The 12668-nt window shown below is 36.9% G+C and overlaps 1 pseudogene; it reads left to right on the top strand.

Moving 5' to 3' along the window:
• Positions 1-629: 629 nt before the first annotated feature.
• Positions 630-2984, top strand: LOC107144642 (annotated as a pseudogene).
• Positions 2985-12668: the final 9684 nt, after the last annotated feature.

The following is a 12668-nucleotide window of genomic DNA, read 5'->3' as shown; positions in this document are numbered from 1 at the left end:
AGATCTCACCCGCTCACAAAGCTGGAGACAGCCCAAGTCAGGAGCTGCCCAACACTTAAACCTAGGCACAGAAACCCCACCTGGCTTCCTCCAGACACTGGAAACCAAGGCCAAGGAGATCAGTCAGGATTTGGAATGTCAAACCAGCCACAACTTGATTGACAGAAGACTAATCTAAGAAAGAATTTTTTTCAACAGAAGATTTTTTTACACTCACATTAATTTACTGGTGCTAGCTTCAGGCTATCAGGCTGTGTCCAGTTTTCTTAATGAAATATTGGAGAAGTTCCTGCTTTTCCTGCTGCGACACTGTTCAAAGATTAAAACATAAACGCAACCAGGAATAAACAATGTTCCAAACATAAACAAATTGTAGTTATTGTGTGATTATTCAAAATAAAAACAGAAAGCTCTCAGACATTTGTATGCCCCTGTTCAGAGGAGCAGTATTCACAAGAGACATAAGGTAGAAACAACACAAATATGTATTGGTTCGACGAATAAACAAAATGTGGTATATACAAAAACAGAATATCATTCAGCTTTAAAAAGAAATAAAATTGGCACACTGCTTTTGGGCTGGGCCCCAGTGGATGTTTCAGGGGCAGCTGATCCACAACCTGTCAGCCCCACACGGTCTACTAGGGAAGCCTGAGCCCACTGGGCAGCTTTCTCCCTTTGTATCATAACCATGTCCACTAATGAGAATGCTAATTCACTAGCTGCCCAGCCTAACAGACTTAAGAACAAGGGAAAAGACAGTACACAAATGAGGCAGCACTGAATAGAGTTTAATGTGGAGCTGAGGAAAGCAAAGAAGGTTGATCAGATGATGAAAAGGTGAAATGTAAGCTCCTTTCCTTATGATGCTACTTTTCCACTCCAGGAAAACCGCAACAACCAGGGCACTGTGAATTGGTCTGTTGATGACATTGTCAAAGGCATAAACAGCAACAATTTGGAAAACCAACTCCAAGCTGCTAGGAAATTGCTTTCTCAGGAAAAACAGCCCCCATAGACAACATAACCCAGGTTGGTTTGGTTACAAAATTTATGTTCTTCTTGGGCAGAACTAATAGTAGTCTCATCCAGTTTGAGTCTGCTTGGGCTCTCACTAACATTGCTCTGGGTGGACAAGGAGGAGCATAGCAACCCCAGCCCAGTGCGCAGAGGAGGAGAGCAACCAGCACACGTGGAGGATGAGAGTGACAGTGCTGAGGTCCTCCCATGTACCCATGTGTGGCTCTCCCGGCTCGCTTCCATCCAGAGACAACAGCTAGGACCTGGAAGACCATAGCCAAGGTCCCTGAAGGCCTGGTTACACCTACTAGTATCCCTGCTAGCCTACTTCTCTTGATTCCTCTTTTACTCTTCCTATGATATAATACCTCTATATTGTCACCTCCCACCTCATAAACTCCACATCCTGCACCCCACCCAAATCCCTTTGTTCACCATTAGAAATTGTAGACCCTTATGCAAACATACTATTTATATTGTAGATACTAATTAAACACATCATTTCTGTTTACTGCAACAAAACTGTAATTGTCTAAATTGGAGTTATTTGGTTTAAAGCTACATATTGTTCACATTGGGGACTGTAAATATTGATCTCCCCCTTAAAGATGAGGTATTGGTAACCTGCAGGGACACTACAAGATTATAGAGTAGAAACTATAAAACCTCAGATCCACACAGCTAGAGAGAAAGACACATGAACTACATGAAAAAAACAAAGGAAGAAAGTGCCCCAAACAAACCAAGATACTACAATGATAGAATCCATTGACAGCACAGTAGATGAAATGTCAGAGGAGTTCAGAATGTACACAATTAAAATGATCTGCAAAGCACAGAATGATATAATGTTGCTTCTGGGACATCACAACAGACCAAGGCTGTGGTGGATGGAGGTGCTATCCCAGTATTCATTTCTCTCTCGGCATCTCTCCATGTTCCCATCAGTGAACAAGATATATGGGCTCTAGGAAACATTGCAGGTGATGGTTCAGTTTTCTGAAACTTGGTTATCAAATATGGTGCAGTGGCCCCACTGTTGGCTCTCCTTGGAGTTCCTAATATGTCAACTTTAGCATGGGGTTACTTATGTAATCTTACCTGAACACTTTCAAACCTTTGTCACAATAAGAATCCTGTACCCCCATTAAATGCTGTTGAGCAAATTCTTCCCACTTTCGTAGAAGACTTTAGTCTACTGCATCATGATGATCCAGAAGTATTAGTGGATACCTGCTGGGCTGTTTCTTACCTTACTGATGGTCCAGATGAATGCATTGAAATGGTTGTGAAAACAGGAGTTGTATCCCAACTTGTGAAGCTTCTAGGAGCTTCTGAATTGCCAGTTGTCACTCCCACTCTACCACCTATAGGAAATATTGTGACTGGAACAGATGAACAGACAGATTGTGATAGATGCAGGTACACTTGCTGTCTTTCCCAGCCTACTAACTAACCCCAAAACTAATATTCAGAAGGAAGCTGCATGGACAATGTGAAACAGCTGGCCTATAGGACCAGATATAGCAAGTTGTCAATCATGGATTAATCCCATTCCTTGTCAGTGTTCTAAGGCAGACTTGTAGACACAAAAGGAAGCTGTATGGGCTGTGACCAATTATACAAGGGATGGGACAGTTGAAGAGATCATATACCTCATTCATTGTATATGCAATGATGCCAAAATTATTCTGGTTATTCTGGATATCTCGTTTCAAGTATCTTTCAGGCTACTGAGAAACTAGGAGAAACCAAGAAACTGAGTATAATGACTGAAGAACGTGGAGGCTTGGACAGAATTGAAGCTCTATAGAACCATGAAAATGAGTCTATGTAAAAGGTCTCATTAAGTTTGATTAAGGATTATTTTTCAATAGAAGAAGAGAAAGATCAAAATGTTGGGCCAGAAACTACCTCTGAACCCTATACCTTTCAAGTTCAAGATGGACTCCTGGACCTTTAACTTCTAGGCTGTACAACTGAGGCATAAAGTTTGTTATATACTATGTTCGGTGTAAATTTGTCTTACTATTTCTCTACTAAGAGCTCTTTTTAAATGTGGCTTGTTATTGTACCATTTTTTTTACAACAAAACTATACTTGAACAGTTCCAAACTGTACGTACTATATGAAACTTGTCCTCTAAATAGCTTTCTCATTGCTATGTGGAATTTCATCTTACAGTGTCCTGTAAATAAAGATTAAATTCCACCCATTTCTTTAAAAAAAAAAATGAAGTGAAATTCTGATATATGCAACAATACGGATATCACTGAAGATGGTATGTTAAGTAAAATAAATAGGTTCCAAAAAGACAAACTTTTTGTTACTTTTACATTTTTATTTTTCTTTGTATTTGTTCTTTTTAGTTATACATAACATTAGGATTCATTTGACATAATTATAAAAGCATGGAATATAATTTGGTCTGTTCAGTCCCTAGTACTTCCCCTTTCTCTCCTCTCCTCCCAATCTGATTCCCTTCCCTCTACTCTTAATAATCTTTCAGTTATTTACTTTAAAAAAATTAGCATCTTATGGATGGACATGATGGTGCAATTCAGTGTGGTATATTCATATATGTACACAGGAAATTTAGGTCAGATTCATTCAACTTTCTTCCTTGATCCTCCTCTCTCCCCCTCAATCCCCTTCATGTACTCCACTGATTTCTCCTCTGTTTTGATAGCATCCTCTCTCTCAAAATGACAAATGTCCTATGACTTCATTCATATGAGGTATCTGTAATACTAAAATTCATAGGGACAGAAAAAATAGTGTTACCAGAGACTGGGGGAGGAAGAATGTGGAGTTCTTGTTTAGTTGGCATGGAGTTTCAGTTTGGGATTGGGTGAACATTTTAGAGAAGGATAGTAGTGATGATTACACAAGAATGGGGATATACTCAATTCCACAAAACCGTACACTTAAAATTATTTAAAAGAAATATTTATGTTACATATAGATATAACATCACACCACACACACACACACACACACACACATATATACACACATACACACACACAGCTGTGTCCTTGGTCTGAATATGAAAAGTTTCTCATTTTTGAACTTGCAAATGTAATACTGAGGATTTGATTTTGTCTTAAGGTACCAGCAATATGAGAAATATTGTGACAAGTTCTAATCTCCCTGCCTCCACCAGTGGTTAGTGCTTCCTGGATGCACCTTCTGGGCAGCAGCAGCCTGGTCCTGGAGAAGTGATAGCAATGAACCTGAGGCCCTCATCCGGTTCTGCTAAAACATTTCTCTGCACCTGTGCTGTCACCTATCTATCCCTACAGGGAATGCTCCCTATTTACCCCCACTATTTGTGTCAGCTGAATTTTCAGGGTTCCTTGTTCCCTTAGAAAACATCCTGATGGTCGGAGAATATCACTTCAGCATTCGTCAAAGACAGAGCAAGGTGAAACTTCACCATGTGAAACAAGGAGAGAAGTGAGTCAGGACTTCCCATCCCTCCCTCTCACTGGAGGCTGAAGAGGAAGTGAAGGATCCTCTTGTCCTCCGGGTTCCTCTGTCCTTGTACTAGGCTACACGAACGCCGTCTGACTTTGACCCTGACTGCGTCTTTCAATCTTTCACGTATCATATGCTCTCTTGCAGTGCAAATGTCTTTCCGTGAGAGTTTAAAACTAAGGCAGTAAGCAGTCTTATCTGTGCCCTTAGAATGCTTTCTATCTGGAATGGGAAAGAGATTAGAAACACAGTCCCCTAGGCAGTCCCACGCATCTGATCTTCATGCTAGCCCATTAACGTCTCATTTGGATGGCAGACTCAGTTAAGTTTTGGGGATGCATTTCTCCACCCAACCCAAAATATTGTGTATGTACACATGCTTGTCTATTCTTTCTTGGAGATTTGAAAACAGATTTTAAATTTTAAAAAGGAATCATCAGAGGCTGGGGTTGTGGCTCAGTGGTAGAGCACTTACCTAGCACATGTGAGGCACTGGGTTTAACCCTCCACACCACACAAAAAAACGAATAAACAAAATAAAGTTATTATAAAAAAACATTAAATACTTTTTCAAAAATGAGTTATCAAATACATACTTTTTAGCTGGATCAATGGACTTTTTACAGTGGTAAGTTGGCCCTGATGTCTTTGTGGAGTTTTTATATTTCAAATGTGTCTGCATTAGTCCAGTGCACAAAGTGACAGTTCCCAGACCTAAAGCCTTTTGTGGGGAACAAAACAACAAAATTTGAACTGGAATAAAAAAGCTCTTGGGATTGGTTTGGCTCAATCTTGAAATAAAACTATTCATTAGAGCACTGCATTTTCTCTAAGCATTTGGCAGCAATTTCACCCACAAAAAGTTTGCCATATCAACTTCCCATGGGAATTTTAGGGAGATAACAATCCTAAGAAAAAAGTGAAATAACCTCTGTACTAGCACCTAACTCAGTGCCTGTACTAATTTTAGTGCTTTTTTGAGTTTGAAAAATAATGACAATTCTTTTATTAAGCAAGCTTTAAAGTGTTTTTCTATACTTAATAGCAGTATTACTTGGAGTGTTAGTTTGTGTGATGCTTCATCTGCGTATAGGCAACCAGCCCAGAAGAGTAGATTCATCCCAAATAGACCTAACTCCTTGTTTGGGAAAAGATAGCACACACCAGGACTCCCACACCCAACAAGCAGCAAGCAAACTTAGGAGTTTCTGCTGCACTCTCTCTTAAACTCCAGAGTTTGCCCAGAGACAAGTCAAGTCTAAGATTGGCCAACAGATAAAAATAATAATATGTATCTACTCTCCCTGTTCCTCCAACCTTATCCATCATAAGATTAAAGGTGCTAACAAGCTTACTAGGCCCCAGGGAAACAGTATCGACCTACTACTTTAGGGAGAGATCTGTGACCTCTTTTCATATCCTTGTGCTCTCGGTGCCACCCTGTGAAAGAGAATGGGCAGAGCAAGACATCTGTATTAGCAACTTTTGTTTCAAAAGATTAACCCTCAAATGCCAGGACTATTTTATGAGTCTTAAATAGAAAAACTTCCCAAGCAGATGTCCTATTCCTCTTTATTTACAACTCACTCCATTTAATGGCATACTTCTTGTGTTCTCTGAACTGCCTGAAAGCTTTTTTTTTTTTTAATTTAGCCATTTTGGCTTTAATAAGACTTCATTTACCATATGCTTTCAGCATTATTTATTTTGCTTGTTCTTATTTCCTAAACCATTTTGCACTAAATTTTACTTCACCTTGGAGCACATATTTATACTTTAAAACTAATTAGGTGATTTATTTTATTTGTTTGCTTTTGTTTCTTGATTTTATGGTTAGTAAAAATAAAACCTCATGTTAGGGTATATGCCTTATGAGATAACCTGGTAACCATTTTCATTTAATTTTAGAAGCCTTGATAACTACCTTAGATATTGTGCAAGTAAAGAGAATAGCCACAATGAAGTCATCAGCTGTGTGGGTTCTAGAGCAAAGACAAACATCGGGACATGTTCAGACCTCTCTCTTACTCACCAAACAACTCTCATTTTCTAGGTATAAGTCTTCTTTAGTTATCCTACAGTTATAAAACATAAATATCTAGCTGAACAAATTATTATGAAGTGAATCTTTTTCAGAACCACTGTAAGAAAAGATTAGAAGATTTGGCCAAGGCTCTGAGGCATGCCTTCAATACTCAGGAAGTTACAAGCCTTCCTTAGCCTTCACTTCCTGTTTGCACAAGAACTCAGACAAAGAAGTAATGAAGTATCAAGGCTCTCTCAAGTCTTTCTTGGGTCTTCACAAAACCCTGAATATGCATATGACTTTCTGGATTCCAAAGAATATGTCAGCGTTTTTCAAATTCCCCACATTATACATCTCATTTCCCAGATTCCCTTATACATTTTGAGTCGGGCTTGTTTGCCCTAAGTGATATTGAAGCTCCAGGTAGTGAGACGTTAGAACAGTTTCCCCTGATTGTTCTTGACAAATGCCTTGGGTTAAAGCTTTCCCAATAATCAAACTCTGAATTCAGTCAAATAAGAGCAATACCATCGCTTTCACTAATTGAATTTTGTTTTGGAAAAATATAGTTAGTATTCATTAAAATATTTATGTGTATTAAAATATAATCAGTAATTCTAAAGGAATAAAATTAAGTTTTCTCAGTTTTAATACCTAATATTAAATATTGATAGATATAATACACATAAATAAAATCTCTTTAGGACCCTCAAAGATTTTTAAGAGTATAAAGGAGTTCTGAGAGTGAAAGTTTGAGAACTAGTGACTTAGCCAAATATAAATTTTGAATTCAAAAGATTTTTTATTTAACACATTAAGTTTGTTCTTGTTCCTTCATGGCTGATTTGTTCTTTGTCTCCAGAATCCTTTAAGATTTCTTCTGCTTCTTTGTTGTTCTTTAATTTTATTATAGTATGTCTATATATTTCTTCTATCTATTTTTATAATCTATGAATTATTTCTTACTTCCTCACTTTTGGGGAAATTTTCCATCACTATTTCTTAAAATATTTATTATCTACTGATTTTTTTCCTTGTGTTTCAAGCCTCATATTTATCATAGAGATGTTAACACTATTCCTTCTACTCTACACATTTTTTTACTTTTTAATATTTTCCATGCATTTATGTCTCAGGAGCTGTCCATGGGTTGCATGGGGATCACCGTGCATGGAAGCCTCGTGGATAGAGACATCTGGTGTCTGGGAATGACCAGTGGACATTTCCTCTGGTCAATTGCCTAGGGATAATGTGAATCTCTATCCTTCCCTGCCATGGCCCACACAGCACCTGAGATGGCTGTGACCTGCCAAGATGCCAGTCAACCTGCTGACTACACAACATCAGGAAGCAAGATTCCACCCCTGAAACCTTATGCCTGCCTTTGTTGTACCCCCTTAAATAAACCACTGGAGCCATTTTGTTTTTGTCTAGTTTCAGAACCCATGTGGACTAGATCTATCAGGGTTTCGCCTTTTGTAAATATATTTCTGAGTATTTGTGTTTTGTTATTCACTAATTATTTGAGATTTTAAGTTTTAGGTGGCTTGGATTCCCCTGGGAAAGAAGAGCCCCCAATGAGACACTGGCTGTCGACCCCCCAATACTTATGTCTTCCTAATTATTAGGCATTTTTCAAGGTAATCATATAAAGTTCTATTTCATTCTTTGTCAGTTTTTCTTTAAAACAAGATTTTACTGTGTTGCCCAGGCTACTCTTGAACTCACAGTCCTCCTGTCTCAGCTTCAAGTAGCTGGGATTACAGGTACACACCCCTCTACCCAGCTTCTTGATCATTTTTTAAGTTCTCTTTTTATTAATTAATTTCTAATATTTTTATTGTGAAACAGAACAAAGAAGAATACATTTATATATATACACACACACATATGTATATGTATATATATTCAAACAAATTATTAAAAGGTGAATCCTCATACAATACCCATCAGGGCTGGCTTCACTTCATATACTACTTCATCCGGGCATGCAATCTGCGCACTTACAGAGGAACCTGCATTTAGACAGCAATGCTTGGTTTAATACTCTGCTGTCTCTGTATAGGGAATTTTCAATAACTTTTAAGCCAGATGCCTCACATATTCATTTGGCACTAACTCCACAAATTAGATAGCCTAACTAATTATGTAGCTACTATCTATGCCAAGAAACAGGAAATTCGTCACACTTCAAAAGTCCCCAACATGTCTCTTACCAATTACAATTTCTTCCCTCCCTAAAAGAAGATCTGTCCTTTTATGGTAATTACCTCATTATTTTTCTTATAATTTTAATACCAAGGGATGATCCTAAAACTTAGTTTTATTTTCCCTGCCTTCAAGAATGTCTTACATTGTGACACACTAATAAAAATAGTACACTAAAACCATTAAAATTTTAATTATGAAAATTGTAATTCTTCGTTGCTGACAAGATGGCTGATTATCATAAGTTATGACTTCTCCCTGCAACCCAACCCTGAAAATGGAACACAGAAAAGAGACATAAGTGGAGCTAGGACCTTAATGTAAAAGGAAGGGGAAGAAAAGGCTTCAATATGCTAGGCATCCGGTTGCAATGGTGCACCTAATAGAATTCCTGCAAAGACACTGAAACAGTGGAAAGGGATTTGGTCAATCCCAGAGTGTCAGAGAAAGTTTCCCAGGTGTAAATTTTGCTCTTAGATCTAAAATGAATAGGAGTTACCCGTAATGAACCTGGGATAGCACACCACCACTAAAGAATTCTAAGACAATATGCAGCACATTAAGAGGTGCCAGCAAAGCTTGGAGCGGTGAGCAGGAGCAAACAGGCTTTATCCCAACAGAAATGACTTTAAGATCAGTTGATGTGATGTAATTTGGATTTAAATGATGGCCTGCCTAAGGCAGTGTCAGTGAAGAGAGAGATCTATTTGAAAAATACTAAAGAGTGAAATAGTCATTTGTGGTTGTGGGAGTTGAAGTAGAATTTATACAGATAAAGAATAACCCTCAGTTCCTGACTTACTCATCTGTGTGAAGGGTGGTATCATTTAGTGAGCTGGGAAACCCAGGAGAACACATGGTGTCTGGAGGATAAATGATGCACCTGGTTCTGTTTTAGACACAATGATTTTAGTTTCTTTGAGATATCCAATCAAGATGTTGAATAATCAGGGTGGACCTCAAACCTTTCATACAGTTTCTAATCATTGTAGCTCACTATAAAAAAAAAAAGGCGAGAAGACACAAAAATCAGTATTCTCTTCATACACATCTTTCTTACTCCTTGCTCCTTTTTCCATTTCTCAAGGAAATTAATGATGCAATAGACACTATGCTTACTAGGATAGACTCATTTTCAAACCATGGCCCTATCTTACTTAACTCTTCTTATTGGATGCCTAAAATTATATTGAATACTAGGACCTTATTGAGAATAACGAAGACACTATACACAGAGATCTTTCTTACAGAAAAATAATTAGTGGAAGAATGACTTTCTACAATTTTACAAAGACAATATGTGCATCCCTTTTCCTTAAAAGGCTACACATGTAATTCTATGTGAATTTAATGGTTAAATGCTAATTATTAATTTAAGAGTTCCCATGATATCATTATACTCATAAAGCAAGCTATAACTTCCATAGCATTAGTGATCGGTGTTTAAAGGAAGGGCACTGACAACAGGGTAGAAGGTAATGCCCCTAATGTGTGAGTGTGCTGACCAAGACCAAGTCACCCTTCAAGCTTTCCCTTTGTTATCTAATAACATGTCCCTTATAGAAGCATATATTCTTACTGTTTCTGTTTCTCCTTTCATGGCACATTTAAATTCTCTGAGCACCTGTTATTAATTTATTAATTATCACCAAGTTAAAATCTGCTAAAAATGCCCAGAGGATGTGTTCTGTGGGTTCACAGCTGTACATCCAACAGAGTTTATGAGCTAATTGCCAATGATTTAGGAGTCTTCCATATGCTCATAGGCTATTACTTGAGTAAAAAGTAAAATTTCTCATTATTTCCACCCATAACATGTCCAACAGAATGCTATGCTATGCTAATTTTAAAAACGTAGAGTAACATAACAGATGTCACTGGTGGTCTTCTAACTAGGAGGCACAAGTCCTTCATTGAAGGAGGTATTTCTTTTGGCATTGTCATATTTCATTATTTATGAACTCTTATCACTAAGTAAGAAACAATGGTATATTATTGGAGTGCCTTCTCTGCCCCAAATTCTAAATCAGGTATTTTCCACAATATCTTGTTTAATACAGCAACCTTATGAGGTGCACCTAATCTGCCTTTTACAAAAGCAAGAGCTGAACATATTTCAAAAACATTCCCCAAGTCACATAGATAAATAAATAATAAAGGCATAAATTAGTCCCTTTTATTTGGACTACAGAAATAATAATAAGGAACAGTTAGCAACCTATGTGCATTATGAATCCTAGAAAAAGAAATCACACATTGACAAAGATTTCCCCTCAGATTTGCCCTTCCAGTCAATTCTTCATCCTTACAGGATACAGAAAACAGAAATTACCTACATCATGAAATCTTGGGAGAGGCTCCACATTATTTCACCAGTTTGTTTTCTTATTTGGTGTGAAAAAGCATTTAAGTTGCAGAGAACTAATTCCACAAAATCTAACAGTAACTATAGGATAATAATAAGCAGCATTGGTGTAAACCATACATATAGGCAAATGACCTAGAATTTTTCCCTTATTTCTCTTTATGTTCAATAAAGAATCAGATATTTCTTCAGGGCACAATAGCACCAAATAGAACCACATTTTTATAACTGCTTTCTGTTTGCTCATTTTATTGTCAAAACTAATTACTTTTTCTCCACTACAACCTTCATTTTTTTCTTCGAGTTTTTGGCTTTTAAAATTTTGGGGGTCTTTTCCAGAGAAACCTAGGCTCCCTGCCTATTGTATAAATTTGAATAACTTAAGAGATTAAATGTAGATTTAAAGGTGCTGAGCCCTAAAAAATTCAATTAGGTAAAAAGCTCCAGGATATATTTGACCCTCTTCGGGAATACCAATTATGTATTTATTAGATCTTTGTAGTTGGTCTTCTTGGTAGCCAACCCTAGCATATTTCTATTGGTCTCTCTTTTTACTTCATCCTCTTTTTTTCCCCCCCAAGTGTATCTGATGTTATGGTCCCTGTTTTCAGATGTGCTATTTTTAATTTTTTGTGTTGCTGCTAATTATTCAATTTATTTAGTCTTTATTCAATTATTCTTCATTTTCTTGCATTATTTCTGCTCCCTTTTCATTTCTTTCTATTGTCTGAGCATCTCTCATTCAATTTCTTACATCTTCTTTATGTGTTTTGTATCTTTAAATTCATTCTTTTCCCATAGTTTTTGTTTTACTGTGGATATAGCTCAAATATTTAAACAATTTAAAAGAATAGTAGAATGAACACCCATACCTACTACCTAGTTTCAAAAATTATTAACATTTGTAATAATTGCTTTACCTATCTTTCTATATGAGCCATTTGAAAATTAAAAGCAGATATCAAATAACACTTCACTCCTAAGAACTTCAGAATATAGCTTCTAAGAGTGAGGATATTCACTTACATGAACACCTTACCATCAACTTATCTTAGCATAATGTTATTTTTAATAAGACTCTATATAATTACTATCCTTGAATAAAAAACAATAGCATATTATTGGAGTGCCTTCTCTGCCCCTGGCTCTAAATCAGGTGTTTCCCATAACATTTTGTTAATCTTTTTTGCATTCATCTAAAACAAAATCTTTTCACACTTGTTTTTCTCAAACCAGAACCTAATTGTGTCAGATGTTTCCTTTGGTGTTAGAGTCTTAAGTCTCTTATCGAGAGCCGTCTCCCACTTTTCTCCCTATGCCGCTGAGTCTTGAAGAAGCACAACCAGTTTTCTTATAGGATGTCCACTGAGTTATTATAGTATCTTTTAACTTATTCTGCTACTCCTTTATTTCCTAATATTGAATCATACTTACATTTCTGGATAGATTCCATTTGTACATGTGGTATCATTTTTAATGTCCTTCAGGGATTTTGTTTTATAATATCTTATTTAGAGCTTGTACATCAATATTCATCCCTAAGTCTCTAGTTGATCTTTCAGGCATAGA

The sequence above is a fragment of the Marmota marmota genome, unplaced genomic scaffold, assembly GCF_001458135.2.
Source record: "Marmota marmota marmota unplaced genomic scaffold, marMar, whole genome shotgun sequence".
In the NCBI taxonomy this organism is placed as follows: Eukaryota; Metazoa; Chordata; class Mammalia; order Rodentia; family Sciuridae; genus Marmota; species Marmota marmota.
Note: the sequence above shows the minus strand (reverse complement) of the source record. Positions and strands in the feature narration are given on the sequence as shown.